The 11,371-nt window shown below is 41.9% G+C and overlaps 1 pseudogene; it reads left to right on the forward strand.

The window, feature by feature from the left end:
- Positions 1-557: 557 nt before the first annotated feature.
- Positions 558-11,371, forward strand: part of LOC100956341 — a 37,286-nt pseudogene continuing 26,472 nt past the window's right edge.

Consider the following 11,371-nt stretch of genomic DNA (forward strand, 5'->3'; position numbering starts at 1 on the left):
CCACGATTGGCTTCCTTCTGTGCAGCAGGCGAAGAACCTGACTGGGTGGCAACAGTGAAAGATGAATTCTTGAAATAAGCAAATATAGGTTCTTGTTATTGAAATCCTTTGATAATCCTAAGTATACATACACACATAACTCCCAAGAGAGTAGATGGTGGCTTAGCTGACAAGAGGAAGGTTGCTTAAGGTACTGAGGTCTATGGGAGCCACCCTGCAAGTGAGAGGTCCCCATCAAGTGGAGCCATTCGATTGCAGATGAAATGATTTAAGCTGATCAGTGAAAAGAGTTTATTGGTTTATATACTGGGAAATCCAAAGGTAGAACAAGCTTCACGACTACCATTTGCATAGTTCTCTGTTTGCCTCATCATCTCTGGCTCTGCCTCCGTTTCTCACCTTATCGTCTCCTGTGGCAAATGGCTTCCTTTGGCCACCAGTAGCCCACATTCTCATCCTGCGCTTACCTATGCCAGGAGGAGCACAACTCTCCTAAGAGCCATTAATCCATCCCTGGGAACACTCTAACCAGGTTGGGTCATAATGCTTTTGCGGGCATGGTGGAGAGAAAGGTGGTAAAGATGCTGTGATTGACAGGCTTGCCTGGACCACATGGAGAGAGAGGGGGTGAGTGCGCGAGGGACGCCAGAAAGAAGGTGAATGAGAGGGCTGGGTAGACAAAAATGTAACCACCACTATTGCCTACAACCTGGAGGCTTAATAGGAATAAGCCATTCTAGACACATGGTTGCTGCTCTTTTTTTTTTTTTTTATTGAATGATAACTATGTACATTAATGCACTTCTGGGGTACAGTGTGGGGTTTTCACACACAATCCAAAATACTTCCATCAAACTGGTTAACACAGCCTTCATGTCATTTTCTCAGTTATTATTTTAAAACGTTCACATTCTACTCTTACAAAGATTCACTTGTACCCCTATAAGATAAACCTCAGAAGTGATCCCTCCAAACCCCCTCCCTCCACTCCTTCTCCCCTCCCTTCTCCCCCCCCTCCCCCCGGTTGCTGCTCTTAATGTGCTTCAGGGAGATGTGACTAGACAGAGCTCAGCCAGGAATGAGGTTTTCTTCTAGAAACTTCTAGCACTCGAATGTTCAATTGCTGGGCAGTCCCTGGAGAACATGGCTGGCCCTCTAAGACTAGTCTACTTAGAGCTGCTCTTCTTATAAGTATGGGATGTTAGTGCTTCTTCATCCAGCAGGACAGAAGGGTGAGGTGTACCTGCCCTTATATTTCAGAGAGAACCCATTTAGAGTTTCAAAACACAGGGAGATTAAGGATGTAGGCGTGTGTGGAGGTGGTAGACATCTGCTGACTTTTTTTCTTAAGCAGTTTGAGTTGGGATTCTGACATATGCAACCAAAGGATTCTAATGAAGTTGGTTTTAAAAAGATCCAGATATTCATATCAGAAATATAGTAACTGAGATTTAAGTGATTTTATTCAACTTTATGTTAGAAATTAAAATATTTTGCACTGTAGCAAATCTATGCAAAAATGTACCGATGGAACCCTGTGCATTCAGAGTCACAGGGTGCTAGAACTAAAAGAGGCCTTACAGAGCCTATTTAACTGGTTTTCTTTTTGATACAGGGTCTTGCTATGTTGCTCAGGCTAGAGTGCAGTGGCATCATTAGAGGTCACTGCAACCTTGAACTCCTGGACTCAAGCCACCGTCCCGCCTCAGCCTCCTTATAGTTAAAACTACAGGTGCATGCTACCACACTTGGCCAGTTTTCAAAAACAACTATTTTTTGTAGAGATTGAGTCTCACTACGCTGCTCAGGCTGGTCTTGAACTGCTGGCCTCAAGTGATCCTTACACCTTGGCCTCCCAAAATGCTAGGATTACAGGCATAAGCCACGGTGCTGAGAACTATTTCATATGTTTCATGGCTATTTGTATTTTTTTTTTTTGTAAATACCTTTAAAAATTCTTTGCCATTTTTCTATTGGAGAACCTAATTTGTAAGTAATTTCTAAGTATTTTTATGGGTGGAATACGAACATATTGTCTGTCATATACAATGTGCACCCTTCCTTATAGAACACCGTATTCCCAGATCCCAGGATAACCTAGTACACAGAAGTTTCTCTGTATTAGGTTAAGCCATTGGAATTGCCAGCTTATAAATATGTTTGACCTACAGAAAGGGCAATTACATGTGGTTCATTTGGTTCATGAATATTTGCTGAATGACTAAAGGAACCAAAATTCTGAGCCCCCAGAAGACAGTGGACAGTTACATTTGTGTGTAGTTAGAGAGGGTTTGCTCTCCTGAGTTCCCTTGATCACTTTTTTTATCCTGAACTGCCTCCCAAAGTACCATTGTGATTTTCTAAATAATAATTTCCTATTATGAAGATTTACTAAAACAGACAACTTGGGTCACTTAAATGCAAAACTTAAAAGTAGTACTTTTTTTTTTTGAGACAGAGCCTCAAGCTATCACCCTCGATAGAGTGCTGTTGTGTCACAGCTCACAGCAGCCTCCAACTCCTGGTCTTAAGCGAGTCTCCTGCCTCAGCCTCCCGAGTAGCTGGGACTACAGGAGCCCGTCACAACATCCAGCTATTTTTTGGTTGTGCTTGTCATTGTTTGGAAGGCCTGGGTCAGATTTGAACCTGTCAGCTCTGGTGTATGTGGCTGGTGCCTTAGCCGCTTGAGCTACAGGCACCACCCCAAAGTAGTACTTTTTCAGGGAAATTTACTGTAAGATAAATGTTCTCTACTTTTAAAAGTTTTATTGAAACATAATTTACATACAATGGAATTCACCCACATGTGCACCCAAATGCACAATTTGATGAGTTTTGACAAATGTAAACCTCCAGTTGCCACCACCATCGTCATATACTATATTTGAACATGCCAAAAAGCTCTTTCTTGGCCTTCTGCCCTCCTAGCCCTAGGAAACCATGGATCTGCTACAACTATCATTACAGTTGTCCTTTTTTCAAACTTTGCCTCTTGAAAATTTTGCCTAAATTAGGTCATATACGTAGTTTTTAGTCTGGCTTCTTTGACTTAGCACAATGCTTTTGAAGTGAATCCACATTACATGTCAGGAGTTTATTCCTGGCTGATTTGTAACTTCATGTTTTTTGGTGGCAGGTGTCTGGTGGACCTTCCTGAGCTTCTCAGAGGCAGATGGTTCTCTGTTAAGTGGGTTTCCTAGCACAGGAGGTGGCTCTGCATGGTGACCGGGAAGGACCAGCTTTGACAGCAGGACTACTTGACAGGCGGGCTGTGCAGCTTACCTACTAGGGGGTGGGGAGGGGGCTTGGGTAGGCTGCTTGGCCTTGCTCAACCTGTTTTCACAGCTGCAATTGGGAGGATCCGCTCGCCTGACTCCGGGTCACTCAGGATCACATTGGTTAATGAGGTGAATGAAACGCTTAGCGCAGTGCCCAGGCATGGAGAAAATTCACGACGCCTAGCACCTCAGCTAGGCTGTAGGAGCCCTAGAAGAAGCCTCCTCTCCAAATTGTCTCCAGCTTTCCTTTTAGTTTTCCATTCAACTTTTAGCTCAGCTTTTCAATCCCTAGTGTCAAAGCTTTGGTAAAGAAAAGGAAGACTTGGATCAAGACTTCCATTTGCTTCTAGGCATTGAAACCCTATGCTTTCCTTAACCTAAGTACGTTTACTTGTATAGACTTTTTTACTCCCCAATAAATGACCCTGAACTTCTCTTCTTTGATCTAATTGCTTACCTACATACAGGGCTTGGGGAGAGATAAATTTAATGGCTCCTACAATGGTGTTCAGGTATCAAGTTTAAGTTTCTAAGCAGAGCATCAGTTTGAACAGAGAATGAACTGGTTTCACCATAGTGTAGTCCAGTTAATGGTGAGAAGAGGGGAAGCAGGGTGCTTCCAGTGGTGATACAGCGAGCATAATGTTGGGGGGCTTCTCCTTCTACTTACTCAACTCTCCCCGGATCCCCCTGGCTGAAGAGTTGATGACATTTCTGAACATCTTCCCCCTCTTACTTCTCCCATGCCCTTTTGGGGTTCCTGTCTCACTGACCACGCTTCCTTTACCTGGCAAACAGTTAACTCTGAGCCCCCCCGACTTGCCTCATCGCCTTCCCCTTCACAGCAGCTCCCCAGCCTGCTCCTATTCTGACGTGGACACTCTCCTTCTCATCTCTCAGATGGGACATAGTGGAGGCTTTACTGGGCACTTTTATTTCCATTCAAAGAACCAGACTGTTAGCAAGCTTGCCATTTATTCCTTTGGCCTTTGTCCTGAGTCTTTCCCGTTTCTCCAGTCTTTTTTTTTTTTTTTTTTTTTTTGAGACAGAGCCTCAAGCTATCCCCCTGGATAAAGTGCTATGGCATCACAGCTCACAGCAACCTCCAACTCCTGGGCTCAAGCGAGTCTCCTGCCTCAGCCTCCCAAGTAGCTGGGACTACAGGCACCCACCACAACGCCCGGCCATTTTTTTTTTTGGTTGCAGCCATCATCGTTGTTTGGCGGGTCTGGGCTGGGGATTCGAACCCGCCACCTTAGATGTATGTGGCTGGCGCCTTAGCCGCTTGAGCCACAGGCGCCGAGCCGTTTCTGCAGTCTTACTGTTGCCAGACTAAGGAGTCCATCAACCTGTCTCCCAAGCCAATGAATGGAGAAGCAGATAAGAGACCAACAGTTTGACTTTCATTTACAGAAAAGCCAGCAATTTTGGAAAACAGCCAGGATATCTTCTCAAAGAACTATTCTGCCCTCTTCTCTCCCTTGGTTACTTTTTGTTTTTACTGTAAAAGTAAATATCAGCAATGTTATTACTTACTATAGTATATGGGGGGTTTTGTTTTTCTTTTTTTTGTTTGTTTGTTTTGAGATAGAGTCTCAAGCTGTCGCCCTGGGTAGAGTGTCATGGTGTCACAGCTCACAGCAAACTTAAACTCTTGGGCTTAAGCAATCCTCTTGCCTCAGCCTTCCAAGTAGCTGGGACTACAGGTGCCCACCACAACCCCCAGCTATTTTTTGGTTATAGTTGTCATTGTTGTTTGGCAGGCCTGGGCTGGATTTGAACCCACCAGCTCCAGTGTATGTGGCTGGCACCCTAGCTGCTGAGCTACAGGCACTGAGCCTACTATGTATATGTTAAATGGATTTTCCTTATAGGTTATAAAGTTATATCTTCTTATTTTAGAGCAGTTATATCTTTAAAGCACTTTTATTTTAGACCAAATTTACAGTTAGCTGACACTTCACTGGGTGCACAGAGCACCCTGGATCTTTGACCCGTATCATGGAGTCTAGTTTCTCATCTATAATAGTAGCCTTGGAAGTGAGCAAACAATCTCTAGATGTCAGCTCATCCGGCCTTGTTAGGGCCTGAGCAGAAGAATCCTGCATGAAACGGACATTCAGGTTAACAGTGGTTGGTAACATTACCATGATCATGACCATGATGGCTAATATTTCCTGAGCGTCTCTCATCCTAGTGTGATGTTGAGTGCACCACCTTAATCCTCATAGTCACCCCATGAGCAAATTATTATTATGTTTTACAAATGAGACAGTTCTAATTGTTGTTATACAAATTATTTTTAAAATTCCTTCTTTCACATTCCATTCCTTTCTTTTCTCTCTCTCTCATTTTTTTTTTTTTTTGAGACAGGGTCTTGCTCCATTACCCAGGCTAGAATGCAGTGGTGCAATCCTAGTTTACTGCAACTTTGAACTCCCAGTCTCCAAACCATCTTCCTGCTCCAGATCCCAATAGCTGGAACTACATACACATGTCACCATGCCTGGATAATTTTTTAAAATTCTGTAGGGACAGGGTCTCCCTAAGTTGCCCACGCTGCTCTTGAAATCCTGGACTCGAGCGATCCTCCAGCTTCAGCCTCCCAAAGAGCTGGAATTATAGGCATGAGCTTCCTCTCACATTTTTCAAGAAATGTGCCATTCTCTCAGAGCACTTAAGGAGTCCTGCATTGCTTCTTGACGACTTCTCCAGCTTCATCATCTCACGGTGGTATCTCTTTTCACTAAATCCCCATTATACTGTACTTCAGTACCCCAAAGTTAACACGGAATTGTTCCTTGGCTTTGATCTATAAAAAATTATTAGAAGTTCATTTTCTTGGCCTGTTGTGGTGGCTCACACCTGTAATCTTAGCATTTGGGGGAGGCCGAGATAGACAGATTGCTTGAACTCAGGAGTTCTAGACCAGCCTGAGCAAGAGCCAGACCCTGTCTCTAAAAATAGCTGGGCATTGTAGTCCCAGCTGAGGCAAGAGGATCACTTGAGCCCAGGAGTTTGAGATTGCTGTGAGCTATGATGCCACAGCACTCTACCAAGGACAACAAAGAGATACTCTGTCTCAAGTTCATTTTTTCCTTCCATTATGGGAAGGCTTTATGTTCTTATTCGTACATTTAGAAAGTAGGAAAGCATTATCACTACCTACTGCTTTCCATTTAATCTTCATGCAGAGCTTTTGCTCTGCCTATTTTTATCTTGTGTTTGTAGCTTACTGTTACAAAGTATGCATCCGCATGCTCATCATCAACGCTGTTTACAACCGTTGGATAACATAACAGCAAGTAGATTTACATATAGTCTGTGTCTTTGGAGTAAAGGAGAAAAGGTATGTGAAGTTGAATGAGAGTTATTTGACACACAACAGATAATAAAAATATTATCACATAGGGTCAATTTGTTTGTGTCTTATGGGAAGCTCCAAAAGGGAAAGATGATAATTTTCTTTTCCTTCTCCAAATTCCTTACTGCAATACTGTGCTCATGCAGAGTGCGTGATCATAGTTGGGAAAATAACTACTTTTTTCTCATTATGAAATAAGGTGTGTTCACCGCAAAATATCCATAAAATAAAGAGGAAAATACTGAAGGAAAGAATACTTCCATATAATATCAGACCTCAGAAATGATCACTTTTAACATTGTGGGTGCATTTTTTCCTAATCTAGACTATTTTCCATATTCTATATGCACATAGACACACAGAAAGCTGAACACATATGAAAGACACATTCTGATACTCATTTTCCCCCTAACACGTTATGAAATCTTATACAATAGCCCTCACCACACAGGAAAATGTCTTTGTTATATCTTAAAAATAAAGTAATCTATAATAGGATCAGGCTCTTTATGTAATAATCCTAGAAATAGTCTCAATGTGAGAAAAGGCCTTTCCTAGAAAATTTAGACCCAAATTAAAATTTAAGTGTTGTGACCACATAAATGATCACGTGAGACATGGATTGACAGTACACACTGCAAGAGGTGAGGCTAACCATAGCTTAATCTTTATTTTATTTTATTTTGAGGCAGGGTCTTGCTCTGTCCCTAGGGCTAGAGGGCCCTGCAACCTCAAACCCATGGGCTCAAGCAATCCTCCTACCTCAGCCTCCTGAGTAGCAGGGACTACAGACACACACCACCATACCTGGTTAATTTTTTTTTTTTTTTTTTTTTGAGACATAAGGGTTTTGCTCTTGCTCAGGCAGGGCTTGAACTCATGGTCTCAAGTGATTCTCCCACCTCAGCCTCTTAGAATGCTAGGATTCCAGGTGTGAGCCACTGTGCCCAGCCTAACACAACCTAGATTGACTTTTCTTTCATAGAGTTTCTGCAAATTCAAGATTGAGGCTCAGTTTGATGATATCAGAGCTTACATTTTTTTAGTTTTGGAGCAAGTGGTTTCTAGGCTCTGAGTGAAGTGAGACAAGATCTCCAGGGCAATGTGGTAAAGACAAATTCCGCACGTGCATGTGCCGTGCAGAGCTAACGCGAAGAGCAGGGGAGTGGGGAGAAACCAGAGAGAGTCAGTCTCTGATGTAACACCAACTACGATGACGCGTCTGTTTGCTTTCTGTGAAACAGGCAATTGCAAATAATCACTGACACAGCTCTTTTTATTTCTCGCAGACTTTAACTCTTTTCATATAGATCTTGAAAATGCTACCAACAAACCACGTTCATTTCCTGATACTTAACATAAGTCGTTAGAGAAGCCTAACATCTTTTCATATTTTTGTCTTGCTCCAGTCTCATGATTTCCCAAAATAGATACATTATCTGAATGAAGAGTTCACGGGCAAATGTCACACTTTTCTCAGTTGAGCTAATTATATTTCTGCTTTTGCTTAGAATAATATTAATTTTCCTGTTCTGCTAATAAACCAAGTGATGGCAAAATGCCTTTAGTATTTTTATGCTAAGAAAAAAAAATGCCTTTGGCATTTTAAAGAATTGGAAAGCTATTTCAGATAAGCCATCGTGTAGAAGAAGATTAATTTATTCATATGAAATGTTCAATAACCAAGGAACCATTTCACAATTAAAATTTTTTTTCATTATGGAAAGTTCTTTTAAGAAATAAAGTACCTGTCTATATGAAGCATAATTATAGTACTGGTAAACAAATATCGATTGGTCCAGCCGAGTAAGCAGTGTCTTTGGTCTTACAGATGTGGTGACTTTGAACTAGACATATATATAAGTGCTTAGCATGAAACCTTGCAGTGGTTGTAATGGCTTTGTTCCTGAGTCTCATGAGGAGTTAGTTTTCAGCTCCTTTGTCCTGAATGTCTGCCTTATGATTACCTATTTCAAGGATAAAGGGATATAAGTGATAAATCTATACGGAAACATTTTTTAATCAGAAAATTCATACACCATCTATTTCTAGTAAACCCAGAAACTGTCGGAGAAAGCTGGAGGCAGTGAAGCTTATTTATAAGGAAACTCATCAATTGTAGGAAACTCAACCTATTTAAGTTTATAAAAATGTTCTTTCATAGCACTATGTCCTTTTTTCTTTCTTTTCTTCTCTCTTGTCTGATTTCCCACAGCTGAACTGTTTATTTACTTGTAAAATTATTTTATATCTATCATGCCTTTTAGAACGTGAGCCCCATGAGGGCAGGGACAAATTTTACTCCCAGCATTTGTCATATTTTCTACACTAAATTAGTACACATTTTCAGCATATAATAAGGAGTGTCTTAAAGTTGCTGCTTTTACTTTACTTAATTTTTTTTTTCAACCTTCTAGAAATGCCGCTTCATCTTATTATTTTATGATGTAAGGAGTGGACTGTGTCTCCTTGTCCATACTGTTCAGGGCAGTCTAGATTTTTTTTTTTTTTAATTAATTATTATTTTTTTTTTTTTGAGACAGAATCTTACTATATCACCTTTGGTAGAGTGCTATGGCCTCACAGCTCACAGCCACCTCAAACTCTTGGGCTTAAGCAATTCTCTTACCTCAGCCTCCCAAGTAGTTGGGACTATAGGCGCCTGCCACAATGCCTGGCTATTTTTTTGTTGTAGTTGTTGTTTGGCAGGCCCAGGCCGGGTTCCAACCCGCCAGCCCTGGTGTATGTGGCTGGTGCCCTAGACTGTCTGGATTTTAACTGAACTCTCGGGTCTCCACCTTCTGTCTGTGAGTCCCAGTGTTCAGGGTTTTCCCCAAAGCAGGCTCCTACTTGCCCCCTGGTCAGTTTCTTTGGGTGAGAGACAGTGGCTACTATGTCCTCCTCAGAATGCTTGGGGAATAATGAAATAAGGAAGGTGGTGAGAACCCCCTAACTGTAGTCACTCCCAGTGCTGCTCCCACACCTTAAGTAACTTTCTACCCATTGAAGCAAAGGGTAGTGATTCTGCAAAGTTTCTGGTAGTTCTCCCTCCAAGCCTCCAGGCCATGTTTTTCCTTTTTCACTTTTCCTTTATAATCTGCTTCCCTAAACAATCCTTTTAAGTGCAAGAAGAAAGCTTTTTTGAATGTGAAATTCACTGTCCTGCAGTTATCTCAGGATGGGACATCTCAGGGAGCTCTTACTGTGGGCATCCTTCTGGCTTTCATGCTAATATCTCCCTGGATCTCCCTGGAGCTCCATGCTCTTCACTCCAACAGTCTTTACTTAATTCCCCGAAACATTCCTTTGCCCACAAATCCCAGCAAGTGACCAAATTTACCAAGATTTGAAGACTTCCCTTATTCCCTTTTCTCCAAGCTTCGCTTTTTCTCAGTGCCTTTAGCCTCGTAGCCTCAAGGCCCAGATCCTGCAACCCCCGTAGCTGCGTCCCCTACCTCCTCACACAGCACAGATAGTAACAAACATTTCATTTTTCACTTTAGCTTAGTGAAAAGTGGTATGTGTTCGGGTGTTTTATAGGTGTGACCCTCAGTTTCAGTTTGTCTGGCTATCCATCCTCACTACTATCTTTAATCTATGTCCTGAGCTAGTTCCTCCAGCTCATTAAGATAAATGATGTTAGATTCTAGGTCTTCTGCTCAGTTCCCTGATTAAATAATTCTCTCGACAGCTAACTTCTTTATGCTAGATTGACTGCTTTTCTTGTCCTGGGAAACATTTTCTGGCTTGGGCATTTGTCGTAGTGAAAGCAAAGTATTTCTTTCACGTCTGTCTTCATCTTCTGTTTGACATGCTCCCCATGTTTTCAAGCCGGTATCGCTAAAAAAAATTCAGATTCCTTTTCTTTTCTTTTTTTTTTTTTTTAAATATATTGACCTTTTATTGTTTGTTTTTTTGTTTTTTTGTTTTTTTTTTTTTGCCGGGGCTGGGTTTGAACCTGCTACCTCTGGCATATGGGGCGGGTGCCCTACCCCTTTGAGCCACAGGTGTTGCCCCATATTCCTTTTCCTTATTGAACTCTCTTTTCCAGAGTTCTGTGCAGCCTGTCTTTAAATTCTTGTACGAGGTCTTATTTACCAAGTACACATCTCCTTTCAACACTTACCACTACCCAGTGTAAGATGCCAGAACATTGTTTTACGTTGTAGTTCCTTTGTTCTTCTAAGAGTGAGCACTCTTATGGGTACCTACACCTGCTCACAGCATTCCTAGTAAAGATACTAATAAATCGATTAGGACATTGTTTGGCAGTTGATTTTTATATCCTTCTTGGTCCAATTTTATAAACATACGGTTCTAACTTAAAAACAATCTCAGGTATCTTAGCTAGGCTGCGGTAGTGGCAGCTCCTCTCTGAGCTTCGCAAGGCCAGTTAGGAACAACAAGAAGAAGAAAGATGCCGGAAAGTCGGCCAAGAAAAACAAAGACCCGGTGAACCAATCTGAGGGGAAGGCCAAAAAGAAGAAGTGGTCCAAAGGCAAAGTTCAGGACAAGCTCAACAACCTAGTCTTGATTGACAAAGTTGCATATGACAAAGTCTGTAAGGATGTTCTCACCTATCACCACAGCTGTGGTCTCTGAGAGACTGAAGATCTGAGGTTCCCTGACCAGGGCAGCCCTGCAAAAAAAACAACACCCAAAACAATCTCCTCAAACCCGATTAGAAATAGTAGAGTAGGCTCGGTGCCTGTGGCTCAAGTGGCTAGGG

Source organism: Otolemur garnettii, unplaced genomic scaffold (genome assembly GCF_000181295.1).
Source record: "Otolemur garnettii isolate 467f Iridium unplaced genomic scaffold, OtoGar3 scaffold00008, whole genome shotgun sequence".
Taxonomy (NCBI): Eukaryota; Metazoa; Chordata; class Mammalia; order Primates; family Galagidae; genus Otolemur; species Otolemur garnettii.